Here is an 18,351-nt window from a genome sequence, read left to right as displayed (position 1 = left end):
AAGGCATTCTTTAACAAATTCTCCCTCCACAAATGGTCTGCCAGTGTGTGCTATTAGCTTGGCCACTTGAAAACTTGCTCGCAGTGATGAAATATTTAGCTGCTTCTGCTTCACAAAAGTATTTTGCTGAGTTGTCAATGCATTTTTCAGTTTTAATATTTTCTTTTCTCACTTCTCCAACCAATCATATTTATCTTTATGTTGAGTTTCATAGTGTTGATACAAATTATATTCTTTGAACACAGACACTTTATCTGGCATATCAGACGTATAGCTCTTTCCTTGTACTGCATGAAAAAGTAATCATAAGTCCACTGTTCTTTGAATATCCTACACTCCGAGTCAATTTTTCTTTTTCTTGACATCATAATTACCTAGGGATTCCAAATTGCTATTAGTAAAATACCAATATATATATACAGCGCTACAAAAACAAAATACCAGCAATAACTTTGCCCACACAGTGACATACAGACTGCAATGCCCAACTTCCTCCAAGTTGACTCTGCGCTGTGATGCTTCTGTTTCCCGCACTCTGTCTCCCACTCTTCATGCTCCCGCTTCCAACCTTCACTGCTGCAGTGAATTCCCCCTGCAGCGGCTGTGACATGTGCAGCATGCATGGTATATTCCCCACACCTGTCTATTGTGGTGGCTGCCATTACTGTACAAGGCCATGGGCTGTCAGTTCTCCACCTTCTGCATCTTTCTCTCTTCCCCACACCACACACCCCGGCTTGGGAACTCACTTCACTTCGGTATCACCTCACACTCTGTCTCTACCACCTCAGCCCAGTGCTGGAAGTGTGCATTGCTAATGCGAGTTTAGATTGAATGTCACTTCTGGTCTGAATTTGCCATAATCCAGAGGGCTGCATAAATGTCCTCAATGGACTGCATCTGGCCCACAGGCTGTAGTTTGAGGACCCCTGCCTTATAGTAATATCTTACTTTATTCCTTAGATGCCAAATACCTTACTCCAAATCAAAGTGATTCATTTCCATTTTAATTTTTTGTACTTTTTATTTCAACAAAGTCAAAGTGAAATAAAAAGCCATGTTTGAACATTTTCCTATAGAGAACAATGAGTTGGCAAGTATAGAAATAAAAAGATATAAAAGAAAAGGAAAGGACAAAAAAAGAAAGAATAAACAAAGCCAAATTTTGATTATAAGACAATAGTTTTAGCAAAGTCATATTTCACAAATTTAATTTAGGCAGAAGTTTTTGTCTCAGTTTCCTTCTTCCTTTTTTGAAGAAAAATGGGAATGGTTTTTTGTACATTTTATATATGCTATGTATCTCTTTTATTCATTCCTAGAAGTCTTGTTGCAATGTTGAGACTGCCTTTGAGTCTTAACTAAATGTAATGCAATAATACCAAATAAACAGAGCAAAGTTGCTCAAACTTGGCACTCTAATTTAGACCTCAACTGCTATCTGTCATAATCCTTGAGACTTAACATATGAAATTATTCCAAAGAAACAATATCATTTGTAGCATTTTCATGATTTTCCCTGCAGTAGTAATTTTTCATAAATAGCTATTTGCAACAATAAGGTCTAATTTTATAATTCTGCCAACATTTCTAATGTCTAGCTTGTTGTACTCCCAGACAAGGAAAATAAATGAATGTCTATTTGATTCTACCTTGAAATTATAAAGTTATTTGAAATCAAGTATTTGGAATTTAAACCACAAATATATTGATTTCCTTGTGTCACCTATTGTTTCCTTTTTTTATTACTGATTACTAGTCTCATTTTTAAAATTTGTTTTCAGAATAAATACAAAATTCAAATTTTGTTTTTACTTGGAGGAAACTCTCCTGCCCCACTTCTCTACCCACTTCACTGAAGTATTCAAATCATTTATATAGTTACATAATAATATGATAGGGTAGGAAGGAATGAGGATATAATACTGAATTGCATATCAGTCTAGCCCAATTTTCTTTAGTTCCAGCTGAATGTAACCTATACTTCCTGATGTTCTTCCTTTGATGAATCAAACACTGAAAATGGAACTTTTTCCAGTCGAATAAACCATGTGATTTTTGGGTCTACTTCCAGAAGGCTTATCAAGCAGTAGTTCTAAATCTTGTAGTGTTCTCACATATGACTTACTTCTAGAATAAAGCATATATATGGTAGAGGAAGACCTATAAATATCTTTATGGATATTAGTTTCCTCATCTCTAAAATAAAAGAGTTGGTCTGAATTCTATGATCCGTTCTACATCTATTACTATACTATATTTTGATCCCACTATTTACAAATTATTATTTAATATAGAATATCTTCCTTAATTGAGGAGGGAAGCAGTATAGTACAATTAAAAACAGAGTAACACTGACTCTGAAGTTAGAGGACCTGATTTGAAGTCTTGACGCAGTTATTTATGATCCCTGTAACTTTGGGTGACTTAACCTGCTAACCTGTTTTGTCATCTGTAAAATGAACAGTTGGATGAAATAGCCTCTGAGGTTTCTTATAATTCTAGATATATTATTCTATGCTTTTTATGAAGAGTATAGATAATTGTTGTTTGTAACATAATATATAGACACTTATAAAATCTGAACATTGATTAAAAGGATTAACTTAAGAAAATAAATTAAAAAAAAATAAAGATGCGTTTATTGAGTGCCTAGATGTCAGGCACTGTACTAAATGTTTTACAAACATTATCTCATTTTATCTTCACAATAACATGAGGCAGTATGTGCTATTATAATTCCTATTTTTCAGATGAGAAAATTGAATCAGATAGAATTTAAGTGACTTGCCCAGGATTACAAAGCTAGTAAAGTGTCTGAGGCCAGATTTGAACTTAAGCATTTCTGATTCCTGATTCTAAGTTCAAGACTCTTTCCATTGTTCCATCTAAATATATAGACTCAAAACCAGAAAAAATCTTAGATCATAGATGTATAGCTGAAAGAGACATTTCAGGTGAACTAATCCAACTCATCACCATTTTACTTTTTCAGAACTAAAGTCTAGAAAGGTTAAATAATTTGCCCAAGAGTCAGCCATGTGATGCTGTGGATAAAACAATGGACTTGAAATAAAGAAGACTTCATGGGTTCAAAATTGGCCTCAATACTAGCTATGTGACCCTGGGCAAGCTATTTAACTTTTATCTGCTTTTACTCTTCAATCAAACTCAATGAGAAGGAAATGAGAAGACTCTCCAGTATCTACCAAGAAAACTTCAAAATAGGGTCATGAAAGATTGACTGAAATGACTCAACACCATCAACAACAGGCAAGTTAGTCAACAAAACTAGTATTCAAATCCATATATAGCAATCTTTCCACTATATCTTTTATTTTTAAGTTACACTTATTTTTATATATTTCCTTTCCTCCTCAGCCCCTGGAATTGAATCTTCCTTGTAACAAAGAAATCAGTTAAGTAAAAATAATAGTTCATATAACAACAATATCTAACAATATTTATATACTCTGTTAATATAGGACTGGCTTTCTCAAGAGAAGGAAGGTGTGTTGAAGGACTCTCTTCAAGGGCACTAACACTGAAGCAAACTTTTTCTTTAATATCTCTTCAGTGCTCATTAGGACAATCCACACTGCTGGTGAGAGATTGTATCCTTAGGGGAATGGCTGTTACTACTTTTAGTTTTTAAGGGTATCCCTGTGGCCTGCTATTTTCCTAAATGTTAGCTCATGAGCTCCCACCAGCTTCTGCTTCCTCTTAATATTCAGGTAGTAGAATCAGTTCTTTAACAAAGGCATTTATTCAAATGACTTAGCAAAAACAGTAGTTGTAAAGCATTGTCCCCATCATTAAGGAGCATACTCATCTACAACTGTATTGAGTTCTGGAGAAAGGAGAAAAGGCATGAACTTAAATTATAATGGTAATGGAACATATATATATATATATATATATATATATATATATATATATGAAATATAGTCAAGGCAACTCACATCTCTAGAATTGTGGGGCTTCAATAATAATTCTTTCTCTGGAAGGTCTTTACAATATTTGCTATGAATCACTCTGGTTTTCTGTTATGCTGGCCTTTTGCAGGATACAGTGACTACTAGACTGGCAGCACCAGCTAAGTTTATTACTAACTAAGCTATTAGTTCCTCCTACAGTGTTTTGTCTTACTTCTGCTGCTGCTGCTTGATTAAATGAAGAAGCTATGAGCAGTGGCTGTTAGGGCAGAATAGGTTGGTCTTCCACTGGACAGATGCTGCCAAGATGGAATGAGTAAATTGTTTGTCTCTCAGCCGCCTCTCAGGTTATGCTATCTCTCTTGATTTCCTGGATTTGCTTTTCAATGGGAAGTAACACTCTTTGGCCACTTTAAATAACTGATTGGCCTAGATGGTATTACATGCTCTTGAGTTTTACCAACTTATTTTTACCTTTCAGGTATGGCCATGACCTTTAGTTTAGGATTAGCAAAACCTCCTTAAGTACTTCTGAACTTCAGCTCTAAGGTGTTTTGTCATATTGAGGTAGAAAATGAGAGGAAGCTTGCCTTTCCTTTTGACAAATTCTTCTTGACTCAAAACACTCTTTTGTTCAATAAGTCAATCTATGCTGTTTTAAGGTGATTAGTTTCAGTTCAGTTATTTTCATCTTCCACACTCCTTATAGAAATCCAATGTAGATTAAGTGGTGTGGGGGAATATGTAATCTATGCTCTCAAAGCAAGATTTTTTAATTTTACTAGCCAATTCATATGTAATTAGGGTAGTCAAACCCACCAGGCTAGGATATGAAATGTCTATTTAGTTCTGAAGGCTTTCTTTTTTAGTTTTCAATGTTTCTGTCTTTTAGCCTTTTTAGACTTTCAACTTTTGCCCAATTCTCACTGGGGCACCATCTTATATCTTTTAACTCTTCATTCTTACATTATATGTGTAATGTAAAAATGATTTAGATCAACATTATTACATGATAAGAGTCCTTTCTCCTCGTTGTATGATATGATAAATTAATAAAGAATGATTAGTAATGTTTCAGGTAAAATCTGAAGTTTGGAATATAATATCCTTAAGAATAATTATGGCATTATACTATAAAAAGTCCTTCAATATAAGAGACTATCAATATCAGAGAATACTAGCTCAATGAAACAACAGTTTAGAAAAGTTTGCTTTGATCTTTGACTCACTAAAGCTCAGCTATTTAGATCACTAGACTATAACTTAAGGAAAATGATGCATTGGGAAAGCTTTCCAGAATGGCAAACAGTGATTCATAAAAACCAACAAACCAGCCAAATATAAATTGCTTCTAGCATATTATCCTTGCAGACTTACCTATTTAAAGTGATGCAGAATCATAGCATAGATAATGGTAATTCCCTAATCTCCTTTTAGCCACCACTAAAGTGTCTTCTTTGGAACCTTGGACAAGTCCCAATCTTGTTGCCTCCAGTTCTCATCTGTAAAATGAGATGAAAAAAGGAAATAGCAAACCATTCTAGTATCTTTGCCAAGAAAACCTCAAATGGAATCATGACAAGTCAGACATGACTGAAACAACTGAACAACAGCAAGAAAATGACACAGAATTTATTGATTTAAGTTTTCTTTATTCACCATATCTTCTATTAGGAATTTTTTTTTTAGTTTCAGTTCTAGCTGTTCTGCTTGGTTGAAAATAAGCATCAAACTTCGTGCCTTTCCCAGGGCAATTGCGTTCACCACTGGAAAACCCTCATCAGCATGGAGAATGATGGAATTTTGATTCTTAAAACCTGAGCACCCTCAGTTGTTTCTTCCTTGATTAGAGAGCTGAAAGATTGAGGAATAAATTCCTCCCAAAACTTTGATTATATTTTAGGGCTCAGATCTTTTTCAATGTACTTTATTTTCTATTAACTGTTTTGCTTGGTTTCTATTCCATGAATAGCACAGGACTCTTACTTAATACTCTCAAAAAGCTGCCCAAACCTTTCAGTTTTGTAAATGCCTCAAGGGCTTAAAGTAATCTTTCTTTTACATTCCTAATGGGTTAGCACCATATAAGTGCTTAATAAATATTTTCTTGATTGAATTTTAAAGAACTGTGAATTTTAAAGAACAAGGAAAGTAACCAAAAAGAGAGAATTGCTTTTTAATAATTAAGACTTAGAGATAAGCCTTCATTTAACCTTTGAAGACTATCAAAAAATTTCAGTTTATGCATAAACATTATTTTTTCAAAGTTATTACCATTGAATTCCTTTTAATAGAAAGCTTTAAGTATGCTAAAATATTATTCTATTCACAAACATATGAATAAGATACTGTGCCCTGTACTTCAGGAAAAGACATAGCTTTTGACTTCAATGAGGAGATATGACAAACAACAAAATATTTTGATATAAGTCATATATTAAAGGATTGATTCAGGGATGGGAGTACTTTCCATGGAATTAGCCATGTACTCAGGACTCTTTTTGTATGTATTAAAATTGTATCTTCTGGTTTTCCAAAAATGGTTTCTGCTTCCTCCTTCCCTCCCAAGTCCTCTTTCACCCCCACTCTTCCATTTCCTATCGGATTTATGCTGTTGAGTGCTCACAATTTTAATCTATGGTTATGTGAATGATTCTCTGTACTTCTCCCCATTTTTTTTTGCTATGCTGTCTTCCTTCCCCCACTATCCTATTTCTAACTCCACACCATTTGCCTCTGTAACTCTTTTCCCTCTTGTCTCTGTATTTTTAGCTCCTGTTTCCCCGGCCTTATTAAAGTGTAGATTGCAGCATCATTTCCTGGTCTTTCTTAGAAAGTACCCAAATAATTGGGCATGCCTGACTCCATTTCATAATTTCATAAATAAATTAACAATTTATTAGTTATAGACTCATGCTATGGCCCTTTTCTAAGGAAATGGAGTAATTCCAATTGGTACCTTGGTCCACATGGCTGAAGAATTGTGTTTTAAATCAAAGTTTCTTAAATTGTAGGATGAATAATTGAATGAGAGTCATGAGAAATTTGGCAATAGTAAAGATCCTGAGAGATATGCTTCCATCCTTGATTGCTACCTTATGAGATTAAGATGCTAAGAGTTCCAGAATCAGTACTGGTTGCCCAATGGGAGAGGCTTCCTCAAAATACACAACTTATCAGGGAAGAAAATCATTATGGCCAAGATTTTACAACTGAAAGGTCTACGATAACTTTAGATCTCAGCTTGCAAGATCTCAGCTTGCATGGACAGGAAAAACAGAGGTGCGGGTGAAATATTCTGAAAAAATCCCTCAAAGTAGCTTTTCTTTTCAGCAGGATATAATAGATGTAATAAATTATTGCTTTACATTTTAAAATTTTTTGTCATATAAAGAATAAATGATTCTCCTATTCCTGAAATCTCCTTTTAAAAAATTGAATACCTTTTCTAGAAAGAACCTATTACTCCTTTTTGGAGGAGAAGTGAAATAAGCATTTTTTAAAATGCCTGTGTGCTAGGCACTGTTCTAAGTGTATTATAAATATTATCTAAGTTGAGGCAGTACTGTTATTGTGACCATTTTACAGTTAAAAATACTTAGGCAAACAGAGGACCACGGAGTTGCACAGCTAGTAAAGGTCTAAGGCTAGATTTGAACTTCAGATTTCTTTAACCATTATACAACAATACCTATTTACCTAAGTTTTGTTTAAGAATTCTAGAGGACACCTCTTTACTAAAGGTGTCCCTTGAGATGTGGGTGATCCAGATGATAAGGACTGTGAGTATTTAGAGGAAGAGAGTGATTCTTATTCATTCAATTCAATTGAATTTGACAAGCATTTAAGTAACGGTTATGTTCAAGGAAGAAAAGAGGCAGTTTTTCACAAATAATATTTGGCAGGAAATGGCTTCTTTTTTGTTGTTCAGTTGTTTCTGGTGATGTCTAACTTTTTTGCAAAGATACTGGAGTGGTTTGTCATTTTCTTCTCCAGCTAATTTTTCCGATGAGGAAACTGAGGCAAACAGAGATTAACTTGCTTAAGGTCACACAATTGGTAAGAATGTAAAGCTGAATATAAATTTAGGTCTTCCTGATTCCAGGTCAGGTGCTCTATCTATTGTGCCATCTCGCTGCCCTATGATTCTTTTTACTAAGAAAATTTACTGAAAAGTGCATAGAATGTAGATCTCGCTATACTTATTTGTTGACAATAGAATATTTCAGGAGAGCAAAATATTAGCTTAAAAACTCTCTTCTGTCTTTGATATACGTCAAAATCATACAAGATTCCTTAAAAGGAATAGCAATAGATAATGTCAATGGAATCTCTTCATTAGACCATAACCTTCTATCATTTCTTTTTTCCCTATACCTTAAATCAAAAAGATGGGTACATATGTTCCTTTGGTAATAAATTCTTTGAGGATAGATAGATAGGTAGATATAGATCTGTCTGGATATAGATATGCATATAAATATAGATATGTCTAGATATAAATATGTATATATATATATATATATAAATTTATATGGAGACTGACAATTTCTCCATGCAAATTAAAATCATTAATACAGAAAAAAATTAATATTTGATCTTTATCAAGTATTATTGTTAAAATTATATTTCCTACAAATTTGCAAGCTATATCTGAAGTAGATATTGTGTCTAAAATCAGTGCATGAGAAACCTCAGAAATATTTGGCTACATCATTCAACTATCATTTGCTAGCACAACTTCTAAAGAAATACAGGTCACATACAAGTGCAACTCACCTTCTGTATTCTCAGGGAGTGTTTTCTTGGTGGTCCTTTAGACTCTAGACTCCCAAATCTTTCAAAAATAGATAAGGAAGCAATGTATTACACTATAATTAGAATCATCATTTAGATTTAAAAGTTTGAATAAAGGTAAAACAAGTAATAGGAAATGATAAACAGATAGCTTTCTAGAGTGGCAACAAATGTAGTAGAAAAAATAATGGATTTGGGATTTGATATTAGGACATCTGGGATTAAATGCTTTCTCTGCTATTAACTGACTGTGGGAATGTCCTTAAACTCCCTGAGCCTCAGTGACCTTATTTAGAATATAGTGATAACTTCACTCCATTCCTTAGAAGATTGTTTTAAGGAAAGGAGTTTGCAAAGTTTTAAATAAATTTGAGCTATTATGTTAAAATGGGCAATGAGGTAATTATGTGAATTCAAGAGTACATAATTTTTAGAGGTATATGTTTGCACATAATGTCCTTTTAAAGAAGACATGTGGTACCTTCATAACAACCCTAAAATTATTATTCATATAATAACTATGTTTTTGGATAAATTACTAATTTTCTGTCCTTTGAATATACTATGTTCAGTCTGTATAGGACATAAGCTTTTTGTATTTTCATTCTAGTGATCTATTAATAGCAATAAATCTACTATCCCTCATGTTGTGTTTTTATGATCTGCGAAATTTATTTTCAAGCAGTCAAGATTATGATCTGTGTGGGTAGAATTGTTTTATCCTATTAGAACAGAAAATCCAAGCAGAAAGCTATACAAAGAAGCTGATGTTACATGCTAAATAACCAAACATGTTTATAGTAGCCCAAGGTAGTAGAGGAATTGATCTTAATAATAGCAGGCACTTATGTAGTGCTTTAAAAGTTTTGCAACATATCTCATTTGATGCTCACAGTAACTTTAGAAGGTAGGTGCTATTATCACCTCCATGTTATAGAGGAGGAAACTATAAGATCTTTTCCCAGTCACACAGCTAGTAAATGGCTGAAGCAAGGTTTAAAAATTCAATCCCTGAGCTCTATGCACTGGATATTAATCCAGTTTCAAATTTGAATACAAAACCTCAATAATTTAAAGATTTAAAAATTTCAATACTGATGATTTCAGACATGTTTTGGAATGGATGTTACATTTTTATTTGAGTGAAAAAAAAGGTTTGTGAAGCAATTTGATAGTGCAAATGATAGAAGGGATGTTTAACCAACCAAAGGAAAAATACTTTTTAAACTCATTTGCTACTATTGTGCCAAAAAATTCAATGATTTATTATTCAATTATTTATTTGATAGTATTTATTAGATACCTATTAAGTTCAAGGCACTGTCAGGTGCTAGAGATAAAGTCCTTGTTCTCAAGAAGCTTATAGAAAGAGGTTTGCAATATAGAAAAACATAAATTTAAGGCAATTTAGAAAAAGAAAGATTATTAAGAATTAAGGGGAATAGAGAAATGTTTTTGTAATACGTGGCACCTGAGCTGAGCCTTGAAAGAAGCTGAGGATTCTTAGAGTTGAAAGTAGGAAGGAAGTCCATTCTGGGTACCTGGGATGAATTGTACAAATACACTGAGCTAAGAGGTAAATATCAATTTTGGTGAATAGTGAGTTGGTCAGTTTGGATGAAATGTAGTATTCAAAAAAGGGAGAGATATAAAATGAGTTTGCAAAATTTACTATAAACATTAAAATAGTTTTATTAGTAAGTTTTATATTTAGATTACATTTACAGATTTCTTCTAATCCATATGCTGTCTCTTTTGACAAATTAAAACAATCAAGTAAAACTAATCAAGGAATGACTTCATCTAAAATACATGCAACCTGCTACATTAATAACATATCACTCTCAACTTTGTAATTTTTTTTAATGAACAGAAATTTATTTTCCCTCCCTCTATCCCTCCCTTTGAAATAAAAAAAGAGAAAAGAAAAACACATTCCTTTTAACAAATATGTAGAGTTAGGTAAAACAGGCTCCTGATTGTTTACAAAGACATATATATCTATATCTATATCTATATATCTATATCTATATCTATATATCATTATGCATCTTTAGTTTGTCACCTTTCTATCAGGAGGAAGATAGTGTAACTGTCTTCAGTCTCCTGAAACTATGGATGGTCAGTGTAGTGAACATAATTTTTATAACTTTCAAAGTTGTTTGTCTTTATAGTGTTATTGTATAAATTATTCTCCTGGCTCTTCTCATTTCATTCTCTATTAGTTTATAAAAGATTCAAAATTGTTCATTTAAAAATATTGATGTTATTGCACAAATTGTTTTTCTAGCTTTATTGATTTCACTCTAAATAAGTTCATGTCTTTTCAAGATTCTTTTAAATTATCTCTTTCCATATTTCTTAAAGCACAGTAGTATTCCATTGCATTTATACATACAGTTTTATTCAATCATTCTTCAATTCATGGCCAATCCTTTAGTTTCCGGTTTATTTGTTTGTTTTTTTTTTGCAACTACAAAAAGAGCTGTTATAAATATTTTTATAGACATATAAGGGGGAGAATCTACCCCTATTTCTCTGTTCTTGTTTAGTTACAAATTTATCAGTGGCATAGCTGGGTTAAAGAACATGCAGTATTTAGTATATTTTTGAGAACAATTCCCAATTCCTTTTCAGAATGTTTGTACCTCTTCTATCCACTGACAGTACCTCAAAGTGCTCATTTTTCAATAACCCCTTCATCATTTATCATTTTCTTTTTATGTAATCTTTGCCATTCTGATGGTATGAAGTTGAATGTTAGAATGGCTGTTAAGAGTTAATCAATTGTTTTACTCAAAGCAGCTCATTTACTCAAGCAATAATTTTTTTTTAGTCCACTGTGGTCAGCTTTGACTTGTGGTATCCTAGGAACTATGTCCAAGGGACCTATAGTTGTCATTGATCTCAGAACCACTTTTTCTGTAGGAATCTTCCAACATTAATAGTCATATAGATTCAGAGTTCTTTATAAATAATTGATTTTACCTACACATTATGCTTTTCACTCATATTACAAGATTTTCCTAATCTTGTCACATATTCTCCATGAAGAGTTCCTTAATCATTCCAATTTGGATTGATCTCACCTTTTTCTTAAACCTATTCTCTGCTAATAATTTGGACAATTTACCAGGTGGTGTTCCAAACAAGAAGAAAGGACTTCACTGAGTGCTATTTGCATTGCTAGAAGTTAGTACACACTAATAAATGCTTAAGGAAATTAATTGGTAGAGAGGGAGAGAAGCTATGTAAAACACCTTTTTAGTTCTAACACCAAGCAGAAATTACTTTTGATTTGACTTATTCTTCCTGTCTCAAACATTTCAACTACCAAATTTAATTAGTAATGCTTCAAAGAATCAAGTTGTAATGGACCACACTATAACACTCTTTAATGTAAAGTGTCTGGTTGCAAATTTGATGCTATAGTTGTATTGTCAAACATGTAGCATTGGCCTTCAAGGTAGTAAATGACAAAAGTAGGCTTAGGGTCTAAGTGTAATACAAAAGAGAAATCCAAAGTTTTTTTTTTCCTAGTTTTTTTTTTTAAACAGAATAGAGAAAAGAAAGACAGAAAAGGAAAATAAAAATAGAACACTGTCTTGTGCCCAGCAGAACATGGAGCATTCGAATATATAATCACAAATTTCCATTTCGAGAAAGCATATATAATAATAGAAGAAATTATATTCATGAGTGTCTATCTTTTCTTTGTTGTAGGTTATTCTTTTGTTCTCTGCTGGGCACTTTATTTTACTTTATTTTTTTTTGCCCCTTTTTATTCCCTTCACTTCCCTCAAGTAAGCTACAGTTAAGCACAGATATTTATATATACATATATAGATAGATACATACATATATACATATACACACACACACACATATATATACATACACACATATAGATACATACACATATATATTCACACCAATCCACAGATCTGCCTACATATACATACATCTATATATACATATACATATACTTGCATGTATACATACCCACATATATGTAGATATACACATATGTATAAGTATATATACACATATATGCATTTACTCATATGTAAACATGCATCTAAAACAATAGTAATATGATTGACATGTAATATAGATTTTTCTCTTGATTGAATCTAGGTTTGACTTTATCAAAATGACTACTAACCCTACTTTTTTTTTCTAATAAATTCTACTCCTGATCCTTGTTGTAGTGTTTGTACATATTGCTTATTTTCTAAGTCTTCTACTTTAATTCTGCTTCTTAACTTGCTTTGCTATTACTTAACCTCCCCCTACTCATGGATCCCTTCCTTATCTTCTTTTTCCACCCTTTCCTTTCCTCTTTATCCCTTACCCATTAATTGAAATACCTTGTCCCTATGCCATAAATCTATACATCTTTCTTTACCCCACTTTATCATAGTCATCCCTGTATTCCCCCATTTGTTGCCTTATAGATTTTGGAGGATGCTATGCTCTTCATGGTTTGTATGTGTAGTGTTTCCTATTTAACCATTCCCAATGTGAGTAGATTTATGTAACAGTTGGTATTTTTATCTTTTCCTAGACAGTATTGCTTTTTAGAATCAGATCATACTCAATTCTGTTCCACTCTTTCTTTTAAACCACTCCATTACTGATGCCATTCTTAAACATATGGTATACATTTCTATTTTTTAAATGGATGATTTACATAAATGATTTGTCCATGTTGTGTTCCTTGAAATTAGTCTTTGAAATTGGTTCTTATATGTTAAATTTTCTGTTAAGGTTTATTTGAGGATTATTTGAAACAAAGTCCTGAAAATCTGCAAGTTCATTGAATGTTCTTTTTTTGTTGTTGTTCAATATTATGGATAATTTTGCTGGATATGATATTTTTAGCTTCAGGCCTAGTTCTTCTGATTGCTGATATGTAGTATTCCAGTATCTGTAGTCTTTACTATAGCTGCTGATAAGTCCTGTATAATTCTAATTATAGCGTTAGCATATTTGAGTTGTTTTCTTTTTGTTTCTTGCAAAATTTTGTTTTTAATCTGTGGGTTTCAAAATTTGGCAATAATATTCCTACTTGTTTTCCACAAAGGATCTCTTTGAGATGGCGAGTGGTGGATTTTCTTTGTAAAAATTTCTTCTTTCCCCTCATGTTCTCTCACTCCAGGACAATTTTTATTGAAAAATTATTTCTTGCATTTTTATGTCAAGGTCCTTTTTTGGGGTCAAAGCTTTCAAGTAGTCTAATTATTCTATATTCTGTATTTTTTCTTCTTGATCTGCTCTCCAGATTTGTTGGTTTTTTTTTTTTAATAAGATGTTCTAAATTCTGTTCTGTTTTTTTCATTCTTTATATTTGTTTTGTTATTTCTTGGTCTCATAGCTTCACTGGCTTTTCCTTGCCCAATTCTAATTTTCAAAAAAATATTTTCATCTTTAAGACTCTATCTCCTTTTCTAGTTGATTAATTTTTTTCATAATTTTGTTTATCTTGGATAGTTTTCAGTTTTTACTTATTTATTTTAGTTTTTCCTCTCATTTGATTTTAAAAGTATTTTATGAGTTCTTTTACAAATTGTTTTTGGGCAGGTAGCCATTTAATGTTATTCTTTGGTGTAGAAGAGAGTTGTTTTTTTGTTTTTTTGTTTTTTACTTCATTGTCTTCTGAAGATGAACCCCACTTTTCCATATTCAAATAATAAGTTTCTATGGTTAGGTTTTTTCTTCTTTGCCTGTTCATTTTTAAAAATAATAATAACTATTAGAGTAAGTACCTCTAATATTGGAGTGGAGAGATGGTGCCTGTAGCTTCACTTCAGCTCTCCTCTCTGATGTGGATCCCCATATCAGAAGCTCCATCCTCCTGCAAGTGTTGGCAGCCAGCAGCAACTCAGCCCCACTGCTTCTGCATTCCCTTGGCTATGCTGATTCTTTCTTTTCCAGGCCCCATCTCAGCAGCACAGTGGAGCCTGGCATTTCATATTAGCTGAGGCCCCCTCAATCTTCCAGGAATAAGGCCTCCAGACTCCCCATACTGTCCAGGAGGTTAAAGTTCCAATTGTTAGAGTTGAGAATCCAGCAAAACTCATCTAACCCCAGCACACCAGCTGGCTTTCTGCAGAGCTAGCTTGGAGGTGTTTGTACTTTACAATGGCTAATCCCAATCCTGGGGTCTTTCTTTGGGTCTTTTTGGTTTATCCCAAGAGGACCCCTGTTCAGACCTAATTTTTTTTCACCAGTGTATTTTCAACCAAAGGTGCCAATTTGTTCTATTTGTGGAAGAAATTTGGAGAACTTGAAATTTACTAATGAAGCCAAAAGTTTCTGTCTAGAACAAATATTTTCTTTGGTCTTGATCAAGATGGATAGAAATTACCAAAGCTTAAGATTACAAATACTGTTGCCATAGTACCAGCCTATTTCAACTATTCCCATTTTTAGACTTCCAAAGATGCTGAAGCCATCACTGTTCTCAATGTGCTCTGAATCACCAATAAGAAATTGCTGTTCCTGTTGTTTGTTGCTTGAACAAAAAAGGTTGATGCTGAGAAAAATGTGTTGATCTTTCGCTTTGAAGGCAGCATTTTTGATTGTCTCCATTTTTACCAATGAAGATTGCATCTTTGAAGTTAAGTTCACAACTGGGGATACCCCCATTTGAGTGGACAGGACTTTGAAAACTGCATGGTCAAACATTTTATTCTTGAGTTCAAGTGAAGACATAATAAGAACATGGGTGACAACAAAAGGATTGCAACTATCTGTGTTCCACTTGCAAATGTGCAAAATGACTCATTTTTTCTTTTCTAGGCTTGTATTGGGATTGGCTTTCTCTGTGAAGATATCAACTTCTATAACTTTATTATCCATGGCTATTTTGAAAAATTGGATGTTGATCTCTTCTGTGGCACTCTGAACCCTGTGAAAAAGGCCCTACTGGATGCCAGGTTAAATAATGAAGATCCATGACATTATCTCTATGGTTGGTTTTACTCAGATCTTCCAAGTCCAGAAACTTTTTGCAGGTTTCTTGTATGGCAAGGGGCTCAATAAGATTATGAACACTGAAAAGGCTATTATCTACAGTGCAGCGTTCACACTATCATCTTGTCTAGAGATAAATCTGAGACTGTGCAGGACTTGATGCTTTTGTGTATCACACCTTCTTCTCTTGGTATTTAAGCTGCTGGTTGAGTTACTATAGTTTAAAATAGAGACATATCTGATTAAACATGACATCACCATCTCAATCAAGCCAACACAGACTTACTGTAAAAAAACAAACAAACAAACAAACAAAAAAAACCTTTGTTTTGGCAAGTTTGAACTCAAGAATTCCTCCTGTCTAAGAGAGTATTCTTCATATTGAAATAAAATTTGATACTGATACAAATGACATCCTTAATGTTTCTAATGTAGATAAGAATACAGGCAAAGAGAAAAAGATCACCATCACCAACAACAAAGTTCATCTTAGCAAAAAAGTCATTAAGTGTATCATTCAGAAGGCTGAGAAATACAAGACTGAAGATGGGAAGCAGAGAAACTCTTGAGTCTTAAGTTTTCAATATGAAAGCTATAGTAGAAAATGAGAAACTCCAAGGCAAAATTGGAGATGAAAACAAACAAAAGATATTTGACAAATATAATGAAACAATCATTTGGCTGAATAAGAATCAAACTACTGAGGAGGGAGAATTAGAGCATCTTCAGAAAGATTTAGAAGAGGTTTGTAGCCCCCATCATTAGCGGGCTATACCAGAGTATAGAGAACATGCAAAAGGAATGACTGACTGTGGGTTTCCAGGGGGAGGAGCACCCCTATGTACAGGAAATTCTTCTGAATCCACTATTGAAGAGATTGAATAAATATACTAGAAAAAAATTCACATAATTTAAAAAAAAATTGAAGGACTCAAAGTTTTAGCTAAGGTAGTGGAAGTTTAAAACTAATATTTAACCTACTATGTAAATCTGGGAATTCTGAATATTTGAATGTGTGCAGAGGAAGATAAGTGAACCACATTACACTTTTCCCCCCTTCTTTATGTCTTTCTCCCAAAGTTATTGGTACTTTATTTTTAAAAAATCTCTTTGTATAAGCTTTGTACTTGATTACTTTAATTTTAATTTTTTTTATTTTTAAAAGCTTTTAATTTTACCAAATACATGCAAAGATAGTTTTCCACATTCACCTTTGCAAAAGCTTGTATTCCAATTTCTTCTCCTTCCCTCATCTTATCCCCTGTCATAGACAACAAGCCCAATATGGGTTAAATATATGCAGTTCTTCTAAACATGTTTCCATATTTATCATGCTGTAAAAGAAAAATCTTATCAAAAGGTGAAAGAAAAAAAAAACAAGGAAAAAAGAAAACAAACAACAATAAAATAAGGTGAAAATACTATGCTTTGATTCATATTCAGTCTCCATAATTCTCTCTCTGGATGAAGAGGCCATTTTTCATTACAAGTCTATTGGAACTGACCCGAATCACTTCATTGTTGAAATGAGCCAAATCCATCACAGTTGATCATCACATAATATTGCTATAGTTGTGTACAATGTTCTCTTGGTTCTACTTACTTCACTTAGCATCAGTTCATATAATCTTTCCAGGTTTATCCAAAATCAGCCTGCTTGTCATTTCTTATAGAACAATAATATTTCATTATTTTCATATACCATAATTTATTTTATCATTCCCCAATTGATGAGCATCCAGTTAGTTTCCAATTCCTTGCCACTACAAAAAGAGCTACTGTATATGTGGGTCCTTTCCTCTCTTTTATAATCTCTTTGGGATACAGACCCAGGAGAGACACTGCTGGATCAAAGAGTATACACAGTTTGATAACCCTTTGGATAAAATTCCAAATTGCTCTCCAGAGTGGTTGGGTCAATTAATAACTGCACCAACAATACATTAGTATTCCGATTTCCCCACATCTCCCCAGCATTTATCATTATCTTTTCCTGTCATCTTGGCCAATCTGAAAGTTGTGAAGTGATACTTCAGAGTTGTCCTAATTTGCATTTCTCTAATCAATGGTGATTTAGAACATTTTTTCATATGACTAGAAATGGCTTTAATTTCATCATCTGAAAATTCTATATTCATATCCTTTGACCATTGATCAATTGGAGAATGGCTTGTATTCTTAAAAATTTGAGTCAATTCTCTATATATTTTAGAAATGAGGTCTTTTATCAGAAGGACTGAATGTAAAAAAAATTGGCACCATATTATACTCAAAAAGTTATCAAACTTTGCTACCCTTTGATTCAGCATTGTTTTCTGCTGGCTTATATCCCAAAGAGATATTAAAGAAGGGAAAGGGACTCATATGTGCAAAAATGTTTGTGGCAGCCCTCTTTGTAGTGGCTAGAAACTGGAAATTGAAGGGATGCCCACCAATTGGAGATGGCTGAATAAATTGTTGTATATGAATATTATAGAATATTATTGTTCTATAAAAAATGACCAGCAGGATGAATATAGAGAGGCTTGGAGAGACTTACATGAACTGCTGAGTGAAATGAGTAAAACCAGGAGATCATTATACACTTCCAAATCAGTTCTGATTGATCTGTAATGAACAGAATCAGCTACACCCAGAGAAA

The 18,351-nt window shown here is 33.1% G+C and overlaps 1 pseudogene; it reads left to right on the top strand.

Moving 5' to 3' along the window:
• The first annotated feature begins 515 nt into the window (after positions 1-515).
• On the top strand, positions 516-16,595 carry LOC116419808 (annotated as a pseudogene).
• The last annotated feature ends 1,756 nt before the right edge of the window (positions 16,596-18,351 follow it).

Source organism: Sarcophilus harrisii, chromosome 1, assembly GCF_902635505.1.
Source record: "Sarcophilus harrisii chromosome 1, mSarHar1.11, whole genome shotgun sequence".
NCBI lineage: Eukaryota > Metazoa > Chordata > Mammalia > Dasyuromorphia > Dasyuridae > Sarcophilus > Sarcophilus harrisii.
The sequence above is the reverse complement of the archived record's forward strand: the minus strand, read 5'-3'. Positions and strand labels throughout refer to the sequence as shown.